This window comes from Rissa tridactyla, chromosome 4, assembly GCF_028500815.1.
Source record: "Rissa tridactyla isolate bRisTri1 chromosome 4, bRisTri1.patW.cur.20221130, whole genome shotgun sequence".
Lineage (NCBI taxonomy): Eukaryota > Metazoa > Chordata > Aves > Charadriiformes > Laridae > Rissa > Rissa tridactyla.
The window spans coordinates 46,347,973-46,369,106 of NC_071469.1; the positions used below are offsets into that span (position 1 = coordinate 46,347,973).

General features: G+C 41.8%; 1 protein-coding gene across 16 annotated transcripts in view; it reads right to left on the reverse strand.

Annotated features, from left to right (window-relative positions):
- Positions 1–20,642, reverse strand: part of PHF21A (PHD finger protein 21A) — a 141,318-nt gene extending 120,676 nt beyond the window's left edge. For 4 of the 16 annotated variants that reach the window (XM_054198113.1, XM_054198114.1, XM_054198107.1 and 1 more), the window contains exons 1-3: positions 7,888–10,954; positions 7,591–7,811; positions 6,896–6,947 (exon numbers count right to left, since the gene is read on the reverse strand). The gene's annotated coding sequence lies outside the window, so the exon portion shown is untranslated. The other 12 variants (XM_054198115.1, XM_054198109.1, XM_054198112.1 and 9 more) reach the window with 10 other exon arrangements.
- Between the last annotated feature and the right edge of the window lie 492 nt (positions 20,643–21,134).

Below are 21,134 nucleotides of genomic sequence, written 5' to 3' on the forward strand. Positions count from 1 at the left end.
ATTTAAACAGTGATTTAACTAGCTCATTGCAACGGAAACCCTGACACACTTGATAAATAAAATATCTATGACAGAGTCCTAAAGAACTCATTATTAGGCAACAACCAACACAAAAAAAAGATGGACAAGTGAGAACAAGTTTATATACAAGTTCATATACACACCTTGGAAAGCCCTGTTTTCTCTTCCCCATTACAGATTTGTTTTCTGATCTCAAACTTTGAGCAGCTGTTTCCCCCTTTTCTATTCTGTGCACAACATACCTGAACTAAATTACAAGATTTATTTCAATCCCTTGTCTTCCAAGAAACACCTGCCCTAGAAGGAAGGAAAAGCGAGAGGACGCCACTCTCCACAGCCTTCTCAGACCCCTCTGCTGCAAGAAAACATATATCCTTGTACCAGGCAGGAGGTATTTAAGTTCCCAAAACAAACACGAGCATTTTAAAGAATTCTAAAACAAGAGGCAATTAATGTCTCGGAAGTCACTCCTAGTGAATAATAGTCCCTATTGTCATTTTAGCCTGTGCTAAATGGCATATTTTCAAATCATCTATTGGAGAAACATTAAGAATTTCAATTATTTCAGCCGTTTCTATTTTCTCAAGTTGCATTAACAAGCACATAATACCTGGCACAGATTCTGTGGGGGAAGTGGCTTGTATATCATCCTTTCACACACACACTACTGGAAGAAGGCAGAATGCTAAGAAGTACTTTTTTTTTCTGAAGAGGACAGGATGGTGGTTTAGTGAATAGACCAAAGGACCCTGGGATCAGCAGCAGCAGCACATGCTGCCAATTTCAGAACTAGTTCATTTGAACAGCATCTGTCAAGTCACCTTCCAAATATAAACACACAATTAATAATGATACCAGGTTCATAACAATGCAAGTATTCATTTCTTGGCTTTGCATGTTTGTAGAACTGCCTGAGTAAAGTTCACTAATACACAAAACAATGGTTTGTCCAGGTAGAGAAAGAAAACCTGAACAAGCTTCAGCTGCTTAGGTTACACATGCTACAAAACCAAAACATATTATTCAGACTTCTCATTCATGAGCATGTAAAACTGTCAGTTCTGCTTTTCCAAAATCTACACAAAAATTTTATACAAGTAGCTTTTAGGAATTAAACTTTTTGCTTAAACCAAGTTCCTGCTGCAGTCACACAGTACGCTAGAAACCACTCAAATTCCACAACAGATTAATACTAACCAAAAAAAAAAAAAAATATCTTTTTTTCCCACAACTTACCAAGCATCACAAGTATGCACCCACACAAGAGCACAAGCTGCTAAGAGCTTCTGAATATAATAATGTAAAATTATAATTCAAATTGCCAAACACACAAACAGCAAGGAAGCTGAGAGGGGACTGATTTCCCTCAACAATAATCTAAACCACCTAGATATGTGAAAAACCACACAATCCATACACACTGAGCAAAGCTGAAGTAAAGGATGCAATCCCTACAGCAGGCAAATTGTTACAGTCTGGATGTCACATCTGCATGTTCATACATGAAGCATTAGTCTTCTTGCCCTCCGGGCTAGAAGTCTTCTGGACAGAAGTGTCTGTCACAGCCCTTCTTCCTGCCCCTCAGATATGATAAGAACACATGTACTACTCTGTCAGTCTAATTATTTAATCCCCAATCAATACTTAGAGCAGCAAGGGAAAGGTAAATTCACATGTGGAAGCACAATATCAAAAGCAGCATTACTTTCTAACAATACTTCTTCTCTGAAAAGTGTCTGTTCCCACTTTCCTGTAAATTCAACTAGTTAATACAAACTCTGCCCCACCACCACCAAAAAAAAAAAAAACAAAAACCAAACTGAGATGTTCCAGTTAAACGAGGATTAAAGCTGTGAGGGTTAACATATGCCCTTTGTCTGGCAGCCAAACTGCCTTAAAACTGACCGTAATATCTATCCCTCATTGAGATCAATGCTGTGTGAGTAACAAGTTTTGGCTTTGAAACCAGAGTTTCAAACAAAAACTATGAAAATCCTACTACTATGACAAAAAAAAAACCAAAACACCACAAAAGGAGATAAGCAGTGGATTCTTGATATTTATTAAAAACATAAACTTACAGCTAGTCATAACAAAAACACGATAGACTTAGTTAAAAATAGAGTACAGGGACTTCCACAAACTGGAAGAGGAAAGAACTGAAAAAAAGAGGCAGGGAATACCACTACCTACAAGAGGTGATATAATTCACAGTACTAAGCTTACAACTCACTGGCCATTTAAACTAGCATTAGGAAAAGAAAAAAATTAAAAAAAAAAAATCTCGCATCTCTGAGGAACACACATCTAAGCATTCATATAGCAGATTGTAATCTTAATGAAATGAAGCTTTTGGACACCCAACTTCAAAGCAAAAGAATAGGGACCTTGGAATGTACACATCTTGAACAGCAAAAAGTTCATACACCACGTTGCATCAAAAACAAAAAGAAGGTGAACAGATTTGTACACCTCACATCACCTTAGAGCAAAATTCGTAAGAGGACCTTGCCCTTCTTAAGAATATATTAAAAGACTAAAAATAAAGAAAACACTAGACACTCAAAACGCAGGGAAGTTACCATAACAAGGATCAGGGTTGAGTCTGTGAACCTACTTTTAACTGATCTGGCAAAAAGGGAGGTTGTAGAGATTATGGTGCTTTCCGTTATTGCAGATAGTTAAAATTAAAGCAAACTTCAAAGAGTTATAGGGGATCTGATAATACCAAATGACCGATTTTCATTTGTCGTGATATTGTCCTGTGTTGACAAGTGCAAAGTAGCATACTCAGAGGAGAAAATAACCCTAGTTATAAATACACAAAGATGAGTCTAAACTAGGCATTACTACTTACAAAAAAGATTTTGAGATTATTGCAAGCAAAACAGTTCAACTCCCAGCAGCAAGAAATCAGAAAAAAAAAATCTCAGAAAGCATTAGAAAAAGAACAAACAGGGAACATTCTGCTGTGATGCACGCTACACGTAATTCTGGCTGCCCCACCTCAAAAAGGGGAGAGTTAGAAATGGTACAGAGAGGAATGACAACTAGGGAGCACATTTAAAACAAATGAAACTATTTTTCTCGTATCAACCCACCACGCACACAGAAAATGCAGTTAAACTGCATGGAACTCGCTGCTGTGGAACACTATGGAAGCCACAGACATAAACGAGTTCAAAAAGCCAGCAAACAAATTCACCTATAAATAGTTTGATGTTGCTATTCACAGTGCAATAGCCCAAATGCAGCTTCCATCTCAGGCAGCAGCTAAACACGCGTCTGTCAGAAATTTACTGTTAATATTTCAGCAGCTGACAGAATTCACCCATTTCCTACGCCGTTCAGTCAGCTGCTGCTGCTGGCCACTGATAAAGGCAAGATGTTGGATTAGATGGACGTTTGGTCCAGCACAGTATGTTAGTTCTTACATTTAATCACGTTGAGCAGCCATACCAGTATATGTCCTGGGTAGTTCTGGACATTGGTTCTTCTGGTAAACAAACCAGGCTATAATTCAAGCATGTACTGTTAAAAGCAGAAATTGTAACTTCTGAAGCAGAAATCAAACTGGTTTGTGCTTATTGTGTAACATAATGCAACAATGAAATAAAGACATCATTAAGCATTCAAGGGTGTGGGGTTTTTTTTGTTTTTTACATAACCCATCAGACTACTGAAAAATTCTCCTATAAGCCCCTCACTAATCAGGATGTCAACCCAAGGAGATTCAGGCAGTTAGTCTCTCCTAACAGAGAAAGGCCCAGAAAGTTGGAAAGCAGTACTACACATAAGCCATGGATGTTTGCTGGAAAAACTGCCAAGATCCATTTCAGATTGGCAACAATTTGGCTTTCTCCCAGCTGACCAGAGGAAAGATCTCCTGAACCAATGGATTCAAAGGGAACATGTAGATGTATGTCTGACTCCTCTCCAAGAAAACTGAACTTGCCAAAGTCATCAGGTCCTGTCTGACCCTGGAGCAGTACTGGATGCTCTCCTTTTTAACAAGGAAGTCTAGCTGAAGAAGTACTACTGTCGCAGAAAATGCATAACCCCAAGCTGAGGCGCAGGACAAACATCGAACAGAATTCTGCTGGGAAGTACTGTTAATCCCGCTAGAAAGCACTGCCTAAACAATTTGGTGAATGTCTGCTTTCTCATCACTGTCAGCTTCCTTCTCTTCTGACAGATGAGCATTTGAAGATAGCCAAGCTGAAAGCCATGTAGGATAAACAAGCAGGTCTCAATCTGTGAGAAACACAGAAGTTTCATTTTCTAGAGCCCAAATTACAATGGGTATGGAAAATAAAGCAAGTGGCCGGTATACACCACCTTTCGGTATTGCTGTAGGCAGTAAGATGAAGATGGATGTACTCAATAAGCTTATCGTCCTTATCAGGAACAAGCAAGTATCAGGGATAAAAACGTATAAGAAAGAGCAGAAGCTTTGTGATCAGTTTCACAAAGATGCACACATTGCCTCAATAAAATTATTGCTCAGCTACACTGGTGAGAAAGCTGACCACAATCCAGTTTGCATGAGAAATCTCTCAAGTCACACAAAAAGACAACAAAAGAAGAATTTCAGGCTGTGCTACATTTTGTTTTCATTTCACATAGCGGGTAGTATGATTTTGTTATTTAAATAACCTTCTGCTTACGGAATCACACAGGTTGGTTTGAGGTTCTTTCATTTTGTTTTGGGAGGGGGGGTTGTTATCTAGGCCAATAATAGCATTGAAGTTGTTCCTGCTGAAAGAAAACAGCAACATAATGCCCCTGTCATCCTAAAGATCATCTGTGCAAACTACACAGGCAACAAATAGCACTACAAACTAACAATTCAAAGAAATTGGCACTCTTATTTGTAGTTGGGAACTTCAAATTTACTAGATGTTTTCCTCACTCCACGCCGTCATAGGCTGAATGTTTCAGGTTGAATTTGTTGGTATCCCCAAGAGGAATGCAAGAAGATTTAATCATAACATATGTGTGTGTACCAAGTTTACGCATGCTTCAGTGCTTCTGCTGATCATCCATGGGGCAATATATCTCTCTTCTCCATCGCACCAGTAAAGCCTATCACAGATGCATAATCTGTCTTCCAGATATGCAACTTGGAAAGTTTTTTTCTGAAGTGCCCCATCCCTCACTGAGAGCGAATTATAGTACTAAGCAAGGTATAAGAGAGCTCCAAGCAGTATCAAGAAACTTCTCAAGTATCATTCACATTTTTTGCTCACAATAAAAAAAAATAAATAAAAATGCTGCTGCTCTTACTCCCCTCCTAAGTTCAAGGGGAGTTTCTGCTCTCCCCCATATCTGCTGATACTCCTTTTGCACAGGAAAACTCAGTTGATTCCAATAGATTCTAAAATAGAGGCAATGACTTTGATGCATCTTCTCTTCTCACACATTAGGCTGCATGGAGATGAAAGAAGAACTGGACAACTGTATGGATGACTCCAAATTTATGCCCATTTGCCTGCAACCCTGAGCCATTGGTCTTAGTGATGATGCAAGCTGACCTTTCAGATGTAATACAGTTCTCATGTTGGTTTACTTCACATCTCCATGACACTTGCATAGGAAGCAGAACTGCTTCCTTTGGCAACATGGAGTACAAGAATTCAAAGTCTTCTCTCTGAAAAAAAGCAGTACAAGCCAGCACAATCTCTTTGGATCTCAGACCTTTAATGCCAAGGCAATATACCTAAGAACTACTTTAGAAACATCATTTCATTAAGCAGTGGTGATTTAAGTGGGACTAAATGCACATGAACAGGAGAAACGTGCCCATCACTAAATTGTTAACTCAAGAAGATATTCCAGGAAGTTTTATTACACCCATCTATAAATCAAGAGATCACCAAAACCAGAATACTACTTCACAGAAGTCACATCATAGAGTAGCAAATGAGACACGGTAGTTACTGAAGTTGCCTTGTGTTTGGCCTTGAAGCTGTCTCCACTGTTACAGATTTGAGATGTCACAACATAAAAACAACTCTCTAAAGAGACTGTACTAAACCAGCTTATTGCTGAAAGTCAACCCCAGGCTTATGCAGAACCGGAGTCTCAAACCACGAACAACTCTAATGAAACACTAGAGGGGCATATGCCAACATTCCTGAGCTGCACAAATACACTAAGACAGCAGTAGACACCACAAGCAGTGCCATTAAGGGTTCTAACTGGAGATACTCCAGAACAAGAGACATGCATTTAAGAGATCCTGATTCAATATCCCACCAGAGCCTAAAAGCCTAATGCCACGTGTAGTCACAGAATGAATCACATGAGGTTCTAAGCACAAGACTCACACCTTTAAGTGAGCTATTTAGAGTAGACATCAAGGCATATAACAAAAAGGGAGTCATACTTTTCATGTTTGCATTGGAATATAGCGTCTTTATTAAGCAGGACCAAAGGAGTTAGTGGAAGCAATGCTGGACCCAGACAACTGGGACAGATGTAGAAATGTGGGTATTGCTGACTCTGCTGATTTTCCACTTGGAAAAGGGGTTTGTCCAAATTAACAGAACAAGATATCTGTCCCTGAACAGTACTCACTTGGGAGGATGGGAGAATTCTGCTCATATAAACTGTACAAAGAATAGTTTTAACAAGTGGTTAAAACTTCGGCACTGACGACACTAGTTACTCAGTGTTACTTTTGCTGCACATTAAACCACTACACACAACTAGCTATGTTAAGTCCTATGTTAAGTCAGAAAGTATGTTACAGAAACAGTGACATTATGCAGTCTGGATAATGCAGTCTGCAATACTGGAACCTCATTCACATACTGGTCATTGACAAAGCACATTCTGGAGATGTTTCAATTTGGTAAATGTAAGCACTCACCTTAACTCCGTCACTCTGGATACATTTAGGATGTGTGCCCATGTAACAGTATCTGTAAAAACAATCATGCCTACATTGTAATATGCAATTTCTTGTATTAATTGCAGCATAATGCAAGGGAACTAGAAAGGTGAACCAAAAAAACCACTGTACCACATTTCAACAGCAATAACCACCACCATCATCTTTTTTTCTGTATTTTTTTCAGGTTCTGCAGAACTTAACTCAGGACTGTTTCTTGGCACCAGCGTTCACCTATGCAACTCCAATTTCACTGGATTTCAAATTTCACATTTACTAATCATTATGTCCCCTGTGCGCCAGAAGGTCTCACATCCCCATTCAAAACTCCACTTTTCCTTCAACCCAAGATAACCTAAAAAACCATTCAAAACTTCAAAAACAAAGTACTTTATTTTGTAGAACCACTTTACAAGAATCTCACCTCCTTTGGGGCAAGCACTACTTATTGGTACACCATCCATACTTAAATCAGTAAATCATTTTTAGGCTCATTTGTTTACAATGTAACAAAATTTAGGACTTGAAGGATGCAAGCAGTTTACTGGATTAAACACACAAGCAAGGGCCACCATTGCTAGATAAGGTCTCCAATAAATTTACCGCAATACAGAATAAATCAATTTCTCTCTGCCTCAGTTTCTAATCTGAAACATGGGAATAGTACTACTTACCAGGCTGACCTGTTATCTTTCAAGTGGAACAGATTCTCAAATAATAACAGGCACACCTATACTCAAAGTGAATAAACTATGCTGATTCACAACAGCAGATTGCCTGGGCCAAATTCCATGCAGTATTAACAAGTCAACAGGAAGCACTCCAAAATTATTTCACTGATGTGCTCTGATCTTCCTTCCCCTACATTCCAGTCAGCTGGCACTCTCGCTGCTCCCTGTAAATATATAGGCACCGATATCAACCTCAGATTCTGTCTTCCTTTCCCCTTTTATTATATTCTCCCTCCTTACCCCTTAAAAGCCTTTTTTTTTTCCTTCCTTCTCCTCAAAAGCACGCAAATGGAAACTGTAGCATCTGGAGAATGGTATTTGTAGCTGGGGTAGTCACACTCAGTGTGGGAGTACTGATGGTAGTCACTAATCTGAAAGGAAGAATTCAAGTAACCATACACTTAATAGAAGTTCCTTTCTTCTCAAAACCATGATTATTCAATAAAAGTAAGAAGATTTGCACGCTATATCACATAAACATAACACTGAATCACTGTGCCAATCTAACATGGAATCACGTAAGTATACAATTAGTGTTTAATGGAAGAAAAGCTGAGTGCAAGACTGCTGTACAATGAAAGTAGACCAGCTACAAGAAAAACAAAGTGTGCCAAACATTTTTACTTGCACTGATTGCCATAGAGTTTTAACTGATTGTTTACTTAAAATAAGAATAAACTGTAGATTTATCCTTTTTTGGTGGCTAATATAACCAACTGAAAGGCAATACCATTTTAAACTTTCACAATGCTGACAAGAGAGTGAAAGGATATCGTGAAGCAAGGTATGATTACACTTTCTAAACGGAAGGATTGGCAGTTTGAAGTAGGCTGCTGGTGGCAGTCAATTTTCCCTCTCCCTCAAATTATTTTTATTCACAAGGAGCCACAACCTATCTCCCAAGGGCTTCACCCAAAGAAGGCAGTAACATGCTGCTGGGGGACACTCCTCTTTCACGTCCCCTCACACCAACACCACTACATCCTGCACCTGCCCTCCTGGAACCTACTGGTTCCACGTATACAACAGCTCCACTCCAACACTGTTCTAGGAGATGGAGACAACCACCACAGGGCAAGAAGGCTGACCATAACAGCAGACACTAAGATGAGACAAAATAGCGCTGGGCACTAAATTAGTACCGCAGTACCGCGGTATCAAGACCGACACTCACAATGATGCGTTTACAATCAGAGCACTACTGTGGTATCAGTGCGGTGCCCATCACCACGTCAACTTCTTTGCAAAGTTACTCTTTAAACAAATTCTGTTACCTAAAAATTAATGCCCAGATTTTTAACGGTCCTATTGCTGTGCTAGAAGAGATGTTTAAACACATCTCTCTCCACACACACAAGAAATTCTCATGTGCTCCTTTCATTACATCATACTTACATATTCCTCTCCTTGCTGCTCAAGGATGGCTTTTTTTTATTTTCCATTTTAAAATTCCTTTGAGAAAAAGCCCGGGTCCTCTCAACTTAGACTCTGGTTATTACACGGCACAGGGGAACAAAAGCCATATGAGGACCAGAAACATACATGGAAGTTTACTGTGTGATTTTTAAGTCCCTTCAAATACAACTTCTGATCCCCAAGAAGCCCATACGAGCCTTACTGCCTATGGGACTACCAAAGATCACAGCATGGAAAGCAACGTAGAGAAAACAAAATCTAATTGTAACACAATGGAGGCTGCATAACTGAAGGCTTAAAATGTATCCTGCATATTTGGGAAAATGGCAAAAATTACAGAAAAAATATGCAGATAATATTTACTGCCTTTCCCATATTATGCAACAGTTCCTGAAGAAGCTGCAGGAGTTTCTGATATACCCAGAAGAAAAATACATGCATGTCTCATATATAGTACTTTCTACACAGAACAAACATAGATTTAACAGATACTTGTCCCCTTCCTTAGTTTAAGTTTTCAAAAGTCTTAGAGTAAGAAGGCTTATATGCATGAAGACGAAGTCATCCTCTATGTTAATAATATACTTGGCATAAGGAAAAAAAAAAAATCAGCACTTTTGGACAAAACCAACCATGGGCAGAGAAGGGTAGATTAAGTTAGAAAAAGGAAAACAGAAAAAGTTCCAACTTTCAAGGAATCATATATGCTTATCTTACATCAGGAAGGAACAAATCTAAGATCAGTATTTTCGCTCATGCAATAACGTCGGTGCAAAACAACAACCTGAGGTACTGGTATTCACAGAGCTATAGACCTATGCTGAACTAATCAACTCTGCAGCTGAGAAGATACTGTTACTACAGCGAGGAACTAACCTGGAGCCTGCATTTCACAAGGCCAACATCATCAGTTTTTGACTGGCTGCAAAAACTGCAGCTCATCATCACAGGCAAAACTGTTTGATTAAATTAAACACCACACAATCTATTAGAGTTCTGCATCAACATCCAGGCATCCAAACATAATTCCTGCAAGAAGTAAGGTGGGAGAAGACACTGTGAGTTTTAAGTCAAGAAGAAATTGCCATACCGGGATAAGAATTATGTGAAGGGTGGAGATTTCCACATTTAGAGCATGAAATTCAGAGGAAAAGTAGAGCTGGTGAAATACGCAAAAACAGGTGGGAAACAGAAACTAAATCTCTGATTCTGAAACAAGTTTTGTGGTGATAAATCCACTGATTTCAGCAGGACTCTCTGCGAATGGTGGGATTCCTCCTTGGGAGAAGAACTGCAGCTGATTCAAGGACAGGTACCTGGTGTTCACAATTTATTCCTGACCAGAATGCGCTCTCTGAAAGGGTAATGAGGGAAGCTCAGGTAGCCACATCCTTTCCGTTTGGGGTCACTGACAAGAGCATCCTTAATACAGCAAATTCATACTACACACAACAATAGATTTACTTGATAAAGATGCCTATCAGAAACAATTACTGCAAGCTAAGCAGCAATGAAACAGTAAGGTATCTGGAACTCCAGCTAGATGCAAATTAGCAAAAAGCTTTGTTATTAGTAATATAGACCATTGTAGTCCTTTTATAAAGTAATGAAAAAGCGGGGGGGGGGCTAGTTTTTTTGGGGGGTTTTGTTTGTTTTAATCCATCACAACTCAGGTTATTCAAATTTCAGACTGATCATCTCAACTGGGGCAGTTTTGTCACATAGGAAAGAAAGGACAGACAAAGACAAAAACTATTCCTTGGATACATCAAGGACTAATTTTTGGCTTTCACATAAAATTTTGTCGTGTTAGCAAATTAAGCAAAAGCCCTGAATAAATAGATTCCAAGTTCTTACAAAGCGTTACAGGAGCTCAATATTATCCACTTTTTAAAGAAACCGAACAGACACTAGGAGACAAAGTACCTGGTGGGAGATCCCCCAAGGGCCAGCAGCAGCATCTTAAACAGAGGCCAGATTCTTCAAAGTTTATCAAGTGCTTCAGCCCTGCAAAATCCACTTAAAGCTACCTTTCTGGGGGAAAAGAATGAAATCCTGGGTACTCTCGATTCAACTGGGAAGCTTCCCATCAACTTGAGCAGGGCCAGGATTTCCTTCCAGATGAGGACACGTTTGCTCTTACGAGATAAGAAGTACTTATAGAAGAGTTCTTCCTTTGCAACTACGCATCAAACCCCTTTTGTACATCCCTATTACCCACGTTCCTTATCTAGAATACCCTGATACAGCAGCGTTACAAAGGGCACTGTCACAGGCTCTCTACAGAGGGTAAAATATCCTTGAAGGACAAGATACATCATCGTTCCACTACATATAGATTTACCTTAGTTTCTTCTCCTGCCTGTTGTGTAGTCCAAATCAGTCAATGAAAGGGAATTTCATCCTTGCACGGCAACAATGACAGCCTTTCTAATCCTGTCAATATACTAATAGTAACTATTTCAGCTAACCATGTGTCCTGTCATCAATTTGGTCCACATGGGCTGTGAAGGGGCTGGGAACACTTAAAGAAAACTCTATTACAAATTGTTTACAAACTCTGTTACAGTTACAGCATATGTAAGGTTTTAGACTAATCTCTGTATAGATTTACCTTTTTATATCAGTTTTAAACAGAAGTGTCAGCAATGTACAGCATGTACAATGCATCAGTGCTGACAAAATACATTCCCTGCCTCAAAGAAGCTATTACCACCCAAATATCTGCCATATTTATAATCTGTACAGGTGAAGGAGAGAACAACTTTTTGCTTGGTTGGGTTTGTTGGTTGTTTGTAGTGGTGGGGTTTTTGTTTTGGGTTTTTGTTTTTGTTTTTTTTCCACACAATTATGAAGCAAATGTGAACTCTAAGTTTATATTGAGTGGAATTTCCAGACACTACAAAAAGAATTTTGCCACCCACACCTAGATATAAGCTAATTATGGTGATTACAACAAAGCTACTTTCTAACATTAGAAGTTTGGAGGTCTTGATCCTTCTTCTACTTATATAGGTTCAGATTTTAGGCATCCAGATATTCTCTCTGAGTTCTGTGGGATTTAAAAGTAAAATACACATTACTTTTTGCAAGCCTGGAGCTCCAATTAGTTTCTCCAAAAACATCAAACAGGTTTATTTCATACTATTTGTCACTTAAATATAAACCTTTTTGTTCTTATTATCTCACACAAACTCAAGAACAAAGAAATTGATTTGGATCAGTTAAAGTTAAGCATTTGCGCACTTAAAAATGAAGACAACCACAATATTCAAAACATGGCACATGAGACTACAGCAAACACTACACTTGTTACTGGCCTAACAACTGAAATCAAATTAACATCCACGTTAACTTTAGCAAATCCCACTGAACGTTATTAATTAACACGTTGCATGAACACACATGATTCTTACAGATATTAAAAAAAAAAGCATTCTGAAAGTTACTATTCCTCTACCCCTACTCTGGAAACACTTTACCTTCTTTGACGCGAGTACGATGCAAGTTCGAGCGCAGTGGTCAGGGCATGGGACATAAACCAGGGGATGGGCTCCATTCCTGGTGGCACCTGCCCCTACCTGGGTTTGAGACCCTGTGTCTCCATGGCTACCAGTTGATGTCACCAACTCCCACCGCAGGAATACAAACTGGCTCCCCTGCACGAGGTGACCACCTCATGGCTCAACCTCAAGACACAGGATCTCGGCAGGTAAAAAAGCCATTCAAATCCCCTTTCACTTCGACAGAAACCCACCCCAACCGTTGGGTGGCAGTTTGAAAGGAGAACATGGCAGACACATTGCCAGCTGTGGAAGCCTCCTTCTGCCGAATGTTTTCATCCATAACATTGCCTTGAAAGATTAAAAATCCCCAGAGTATCAGACAGGATGCTCACAATCACAGATCAAGTCAGGTATTAGGGCAATTATTAATATATTCTTTGCACAAAAACACATAGGCAGTTGGAAGGCTTCTTTCATCAACTGCTTTTCTCTAAACATACTACTCAACTACAAACCACCTTCAACTGGTAAATAAAAATACGTGCTGCTGCACAGTAATAGAGGCACAGGTTTAAGCTGACCAAGTGCATAAGGTAATAATGATTTGGTTTCTCGAACATTACAGCATCTTTCCCGTGTCACCCCCAATCTCCAACTTCTGCTCACGAAAACTACAGGTCCCAGGAGGCATTCGTGTATCACAATACAGGCGAGCTACCCGGCAAAAAAACACAGCACTGCACACTGGGGCCTGTAGTTTCCACCAGCCACATTCTTGCTGAAGATGAGACCAGATGTAGGCCATATTGCACACTTCCACGGGCCAGCAGGCAACATACACACACTGTACAGGGGGACTGCTGCTAGGAATCATCAGGTAAGCAGGATTGATAAACAGTTCTTATATGTCAAAGTTAAGAGGACAAAGATTTCAGTACAAATACACATCAGCTAACTGGTAATTCCCAAAAAATAATCAGCAGTTTGGCTACTTTCAAACATGCAGGACGGGCCATGGCTTTTTAACATTTTTATACTAAAGTACAGTAAGAATTTTGGTTTTTTTCTTCCCAAGACAGCTACATTTATTAACATTAAAGAGTACTCTTCTGAATATCAATAGGAAAAGTATGTTTGTTGAGGGGCATATTCTCCCTGTCCACAATTTAGTAATCTGGAAACAAATTACCCTCTTCTTCCATTTCCAAAACGTACACAAGCAGGAGCTTGCGTCTCTTCCAAAAAGAAGCAGAGCTTAGCTGAAAATTAAATAGCTGTATCTCAGCGTAGGCCTCAGAGAAGAATACGCTGTACTTCGGTTCAGTAAAGGGAAGGGCAGCTCCCCCTACCAGGCTGTTCTACGAAGGTTTTAATCGAGGAAGGAAACAACCAGGGATCAAAATGAGTAAGTAAGTCTCCCTTTCTTTTCCCCCCTTTTCCCCAGGCTCTGGATTATTACTAGTAAAAAGCAATAATATGTGTATATAATTCCTTCTAAGTACTTATATATTTCACCGGTCTTTGTAGAACAAGACAGTCTTTGCAGTGTTTCCAGGCTAGCAGGCAGCACCCACAAAAACATGCAAAAGAAAAAGGACCAGGACTCTGACCCAAGAAAAGGACGGCGTCCTGTTGCAATAGAAAGACAAACGGTGACACTTTAGTCACCTGAAAGACATCCTTATGCACTTCCCTATAGAGGCAAGAGGCCTCAGGAGCATCTAAAGGTTTTGTCAACACAGCAATACTGTCCATAGGCCAAAGACAGCTGTTGCCATAGTTACTATCAGCCAGCTTATCAGAAAATAATTATTGCGATTACTCACAAGTTTTGTTAAAACAATTTAAAGCTTCAATAGGATACCACTTGATCTCTTCAATTAACTGTTTGCAACTACACTGCCATCAGGATCCATACAGTTAACAACACTTGGATCTGCAGGGTTGGAGGGGAACAAGGGAAGGAATCAATGTTTCTTCTTCCTTTCAAGTACTGACAGCTTGTATTTTGGAGGCAGAAACAACGAAACCAAACCGACCATGAGCTCTGCTCGAGTTTTCCTCTCGCCGCCCTGGAGATCAAGTCTAAGCACAGACCATCTTAGAGTCACAGGCTCAAATATGCCCTTGTTTGTTTTTAACCATTCTCATATCTGTACTCCCATCCAAGAAATGCACTGGCTACTTTTTCAAAACATATTTCTAATTACACCTGCAATTTCTGTAGCAAGTGAACTTGGTAACATTCCCTTGTGTCCTACCAGCTCAGTACTGTCAGGTGGAAGGGCAGAATCTGGAAAACACACATTTAAGAAATCTGACATTAAAAAAAGCATAGAAGCTGTGTGAACGTGGCCTACAACAGAGCTCATCACATCAAGCAGAGCCTCACTCCTTACATACTACCTATAAGTGCACTCCCACCAGTAACAACAACCATTAGGCTAGGGCTGGGAGGCAGAGGGGGAGTGGGTAGTAGTATCTGGGGGTTGGGGAGGGTGTTTTCTGGTGTGGGTTTTTTAAAGCCTGCTTTGAGCACACCTCCAAATCACATCTCCAAATCAAAGAGTGAGTGTTTGCAATGACAGTGAACAAGAAATCTCAGGTAAGAGGGAAGGAATAATAGGTGAAACCACCCAGGCAAAGAGCTTTTAACGCACAAGGTACTTGCTAATTCCAACAGAGATACTGAAATGATGTAAACAGTAAAGCAGAAAATAAATGCTGCAGAGAAGCCTATACCAAGTAGCACATTCTCTCCTCAAAAGCCTGGATGATCAAAGTATTAAAACAAAAGATTGTCTGGTAAAGTTGGGGCTTTGTTAGGGCAGTAGGCAGGGCAATCCTCTCTGACCAAAGAAAGGGACCTTTCAGAACTTTCTACACCTTTAAAAATTATTTTAAGGACAGATCATTCTAACTGTAAAGTCCGATTGTCACATGAGTGCACCTTTCCTCAGCACTAAGTACATTTTTAAAAACTCTTTTGATTTTTTGATATATTTTATAGACATTCTGTATCTCCACTCACCACTTGGCTTTTGTGAGGTTTTGACACAACAAAAACAGAGTGAAACAAACTTAAAAATCACACTTTAACAGTTTTAGTCCAATGAGGAACTTGGTAAAGCGCAGGAGCCATAAATTATTTAAAATAGAAAAGAAACACAGAGCCTTTTTTTTAATTATTATTTTATATGAGACTGTATTTGCAATAAGAAAAAAAGGAAAATAAGAAAATACAAAGTCGCCCCCCCCAATGTAAATAAACTTCTTTTTTGCCTGCATAATGCATATCTCTACCACCAGCACAAGCCAGACACTGGCTTTGTGCTGTACTGAACATGAAATATTAATGTAAGATACCTATAAAAACTATCCTTCAGTTCACCCTCTATTTACAGGGTACAGAAGTAAATATCTTGCCCCTTGCATTCAGCAGACATCTCAAAACCCTTCTGCACACTACCCCACCTTTCCAGTATATGGTTTGTTCCTAAATAACCTTTGTGCAGTTAAAATACATCAGAAACAGGATGTGAGCTGCTTTCTGGCACAGAGTAATTGAACAAGGGCAATTCACGAACGTACAGGAGCCAGGCCTTTTGTGGAGTCTTACACTTCTAGTATATAGCTACGCATGTGACTGCACAGTTGTGAGCATAAAGGGTGAAGGGGACAGTGAAGAAATACTATTAGAAGCTTAATAATAGGTTTTTAGCACTGCCCCTTCTACAGAAGGAGCCTCTCCTGAAGGCTGGTCTGCTTTACAGCTCACATCACCATGTGATGGCCCTCCAAAAATCAAAGCCCTATCAGACTATGAAGTTCTTTCTGGAAGATTTTAAACAAGTAAAACCAACAAACAACAAAGCCAAAACAATAGTAAAAAGGGTAAGTCACCAACATGTGTTTCTCACGTGATGTTCATCTTGAGTTTCTGGTACCCGCACAAAATGCCCCTAACATACAAAATAAGACAGTCCATCAAGGTTCTTGCAAACCAGTATTGAAATGAGAGAGAAATCTCTGGTGTAAACAAATTCCAGTAGTATCAATTAATTTGACTGAATAAAGTTCTCCAGGGCTCTGAGAATACGTATAAAGGAACTGAACAGCTACGATGTGTTCATATGCAATTATTGACCATTATAAACAAACTCCATGAACAACCTAAGGTATAGTCAGGCTCACTATTGAAGCTTTCCAACCGCACACAGAATTTCACAACTTTCTAAGGCACCATTAAAACATGTTTTATTTTCCTAAAAGAAGAAAAAAAAAAAAAAGAGAGACAGACAAAACCCCAGGAACATTGTCTCCTTTGTACAGATCCAGCCCAAGGATTATTTTTATTTTTTTTTTAGATTACAATTTCTACAGTGATGTTTAACAGACACACACAAAACCTCATCTCTAAAAAAGAGAACTAAAGTTGGAATAAGAACTATTGAGGCCTGATGCTTGAAACACAGACGAAGCTGAATGGCCTACGGTGAAGAGGTATCTTTACAAAACCTAAACTGAAAGCAGAGATCTTACTGTTGAAGCTGGAAAACACAACAGCATTTTTCTCTGAGCAGCATAAGTTTCAGTTTCCTACTTTTGCTTTAAGTTCTCTGAAGGAAAGTTTTGTATTTTCATTGCCTAAAGGAAGAAAACCACTTTCAAATGCCTACTTCCCCCTCACAACAAATCTAGTACAGGATGCACACAGAGAAGAGCAAAGATTAAAAGCTTTCAGGTGGAAATCTTACAATGACTAATGTTAAAATAATTATTAATAACAAAATATTCTGTAGCCCAACATTTCGTATTACACAAGTTAGCTTTCCGTTAGTTAACTGAAAAAAAAAAATTAAAAATCACTAAAACCCATAATGGGATCCACACCAAGTTTCTTGTCACTCAGGTCAGTATGGCTAAAAACTGGGGGTATGACATATTTGACATCCAGCTGGTAGTAAGTACTCGGTGAGCAAGTACCTACCTTCTGCTGGACAACTGGTCTCTTAAGACCTTGAAGTGATACTCTGTACACGCTACTATGCAACACAAAACCAATGGATAAAGAGGTTGCTTCATACTCCCTCTGTATCAGCTCAAACTTCTAGCTGATGTAACTATCATAAAATAATCTAATTTCTCTACCACAGTAAGGTTGAAAGGTTTAAAAACATGCAAGAAGCACTTCAACTATTTTTTTAAAATACAGTTTTAAAGTTTCATTTACTGAGCTACAGAATTCCTTTCTAGAAAATAATAATAAAAAATGGCCCCAAAGAAACAGTTTCATTCAGCTATCATGAAACATGCTCAGATATAAATAAGACTCCCAAAGCCTGTGATCTTTCTACCAAAGTGTAATTAACTTCCACAACTAATATGGGTAGTTATGCACATTTAGGGTTTTTTTTTTTGTTTCTTTCTTTCAAGATCCTGTTCTTACTAGTAATTTAATGTCACTATTGAACTATAAATGATAAAGTTATATTATACACAATCACTAACAAGATTTATATTAAAGTTGTAGCATTACATGTTAACCCGGCAGAAATTGTGAGTGTTAGATTTCTAGTTGTTGGGTTTTTTCCCCAAGGCTTTGAAAAGCATGTTATTTTCTTCACAAATTAAGTCTCAGAATAATCCTCTTTTCATCGAAGTTAAGTGTTCCTCCACTATGTAGCATACCCAGCCTCACCAGCTAGCTCCAGGCAAGCATAGGAAAGCCAGGGGAAGCTGACTTACAAAACTGAAACTAAGCAGGTGTCTTGTTAGAAGTGAGCACAATGAAAAAAAAAACAAAGAAGAAAAAAAAAGTAAACAGACAGCCAAAATATTTTCACTTCTGGTACCTGAAAAATCTACAGCTAAGCATAAAAGATGTATGTATGTATCTATGTGGGTATACAGCAGTACCTGTCCTTTAACGCAGTAACAAGCGGCAGCATTCCTAGTTAAGAAAACTTCACTGGCCCAAAGGAGCCTACCCCTTAACCAGAGCCCTGCCATTACTGAACGCACATCCCCACCTGATTTTTGCACGTTCAGACCTACCACACATCACAGCGTACAACTTTCCCGCAACACGCAAGTTATCACCACCCCCAGTGGGACCTTTTTACGTGCAGTTTCCACAGCGAACAAAAGTTCATTGTCAAGCTCAGCGCCTGGGCCCAAACAGACATCCAGGGGGTAGGAGGGGGAGAAAGAGGGGAAATGCTCCTCTCTGCAATTAAAAGATTCGCAGGCAATCACCGTTACTTACAATTAAAAAGTGGGAACAGGTGTAGCAGATACCATACTTTGATAGCTGAACAAAGAATATTACAGCACGTGACTGAAATGTGATGACATTTGTTCACCAATCGAAAACAAAAGCCACTCTCCAATGGCACTCTTTCCTCCACCCCCAAGAATTAGGAACTTAGAAATCTCTCCATATTGAAACACATCTGTTCATAGCTTCATTTTTTGACACTTGAGAAGAAGTTGAATGAAGAGCTCCATGCATTAATCCAATACGAATTCACATAAAAACCTCGGCGTACAACCCCGCCAGCACCCACCAAACTGCAGAGGTGGCTGGGGGAAAATCTCTACCGACAGCGAAGCTCAGAATAATAAAGAAAAAACAAAACACACACCACCACAAAAAAAAAAAAAATCCCGCAGAAAGACAAGTGAAGAAAGGAGCATGCACAAGTGGACTATACCAAATGGCAGAGTCCCACATCGAGCCCCACTCCACCTACACAGTCGCGGGAGGGAGGGAAAAAATAAAAATAAAGAAGTCGCCGTCCCCGGTGCCGGAGCGGGAAACCCCGGCGGCGCCCCGGCCCCCGGCCCCGTACCTGTGCGGGAAGGGCAGCCCCAGGGCGAGGGGGGCAGGCTCGGCTCCTGAATAACAAGTTGCAGAAGAAACGGAATTTTCCCGGCGCTGCTCGGGCCACAAAGACGAATGAAAGGAAGGAGGGGAAAGAGGGAGGAAGAAAAAAAAAAAAAAAAAAAAAAAAAAAAAAAAGAAAAACCGCAGCAGCGGCTTTACTAGGAATTATCCATCACGGAAAGCAGCATCATTTCCCAGATAATAATAAAACTTCCCCGACAGCATCGCAGCGAAGGACCCGACCGAGAGAAAAGGGCCTGGAAATAATCATCCTGAAGGAAACCGGAGGGGAGGGGATAAGCCTCCCTCCCCCACCCCATCCCCAGTGCAATGTGTCATCTCCTTCCCCTGCTCCTCCCCCCAACCCCAATGTGTCACCTCCTCCTTTTACCCCAAGTGTCACCCTCCTCCACCTCTCCCGCTCCCGCTCGCAAAACTTCTGCCGGCGCCCGCCGGGGAGGCCGGGGGGGGGGGGGGCCGCCGCGGCGCCCCGGGACGCTCCGCTCCTCTCCCCCCCTCTCTCCCCTCCCCAGCCCTCCCACTCCCCCCCCCCCGAGGGAGGGGCCGGGGGCCGCGGCGAAGTTGCTGCTCCTCATCGCCAAGTTGGCCGGAGAGTGCGGGGCCGGCCGCCGCCATCCTCGGCGCCGGGGGAAGGAGGGGGGGGGGAGGACGGAGGGGTGTGGGGAGGGGGGGGACACGGCGCCCGAGGAAGGGGAGGCAGGGAGGAGGAGGAGGAGGAGGAGGAGGAGGCGAATCCGAAAGGTGGGATACTACACCCTGCTGGCGGCGGCGGTGGTGGTGCGGGCCGGCCGGGGTCCCCCTGGCAGGACCTCTCTGTGAGGGGGAGGACTCTTCTTCATAGGGGGAGGGTGCCGGCGCCGCCGCTCCTCCGGGCCTCCCTGTCCCCCTCTTCTGGGCGCCTCTCTCTCTCCTCTCCTCTCACTTTCTTTAAGCTAAGCGGGGAGTGGAAGATGGTAGGTTGCTCCCTTCTCCTCCTCCTCCTCTTCGCTCGCTCTCGCCTCTGTGGGGTCCTTTTCCTTCCCCCTCTCCGCGGGGGGCTCCTCCTGCGGTGGGGAGGAGGGGGCGGGCGGGGAGGGAGGCACGAAGCCGGAGAGGCGCAGGAGGAGAGAAACTGTGACACAAAAACAAGCCGAGAAGCTGAACTCTTCTTCAATCCCATTCACCCGGCCCGGCCGCAGCACCGCTCGACGGGATCCCTCCGCCGCCGGCCTGCCTGCCTGCCTGCGGCGCGCTCCCGACACGCCGCCGCGCGCGCCCCCGCCCGCCCCGGCCCGGCCCGGCCCGGCCCGCCGCCGCCGGAGACCCGCGGGGAAAGCGGAGTGTGGGGGGGAAACCCGCATCGACGGGCCCATCCCCGCCCCGCACCCCGCCACGGCGGCGGGGTCCCGCTGGCCGGGCCCGGGCCGGGGAGTGGAGGGCGGGGGGGTGGCGGTGAGCGGAGAGGGCGGGCTCGGCGTCTCCTCCTGAGGGGGACTACTTGACGTGTCGGTGCGGCGAATTTATTTCCCTTTGCCTAAGGAACGGGCTGTGCTGCGGCACCCATTGCCTAGGGAAAAAGCCCGGATGTAAAGTGAGTGAAACTAAAGTAGAGTGAAGTAGGGCACCAAACTCTGCCGGAGCGGCGGCGCCGGGGGAACGGGGCGGGGGGGGGGACC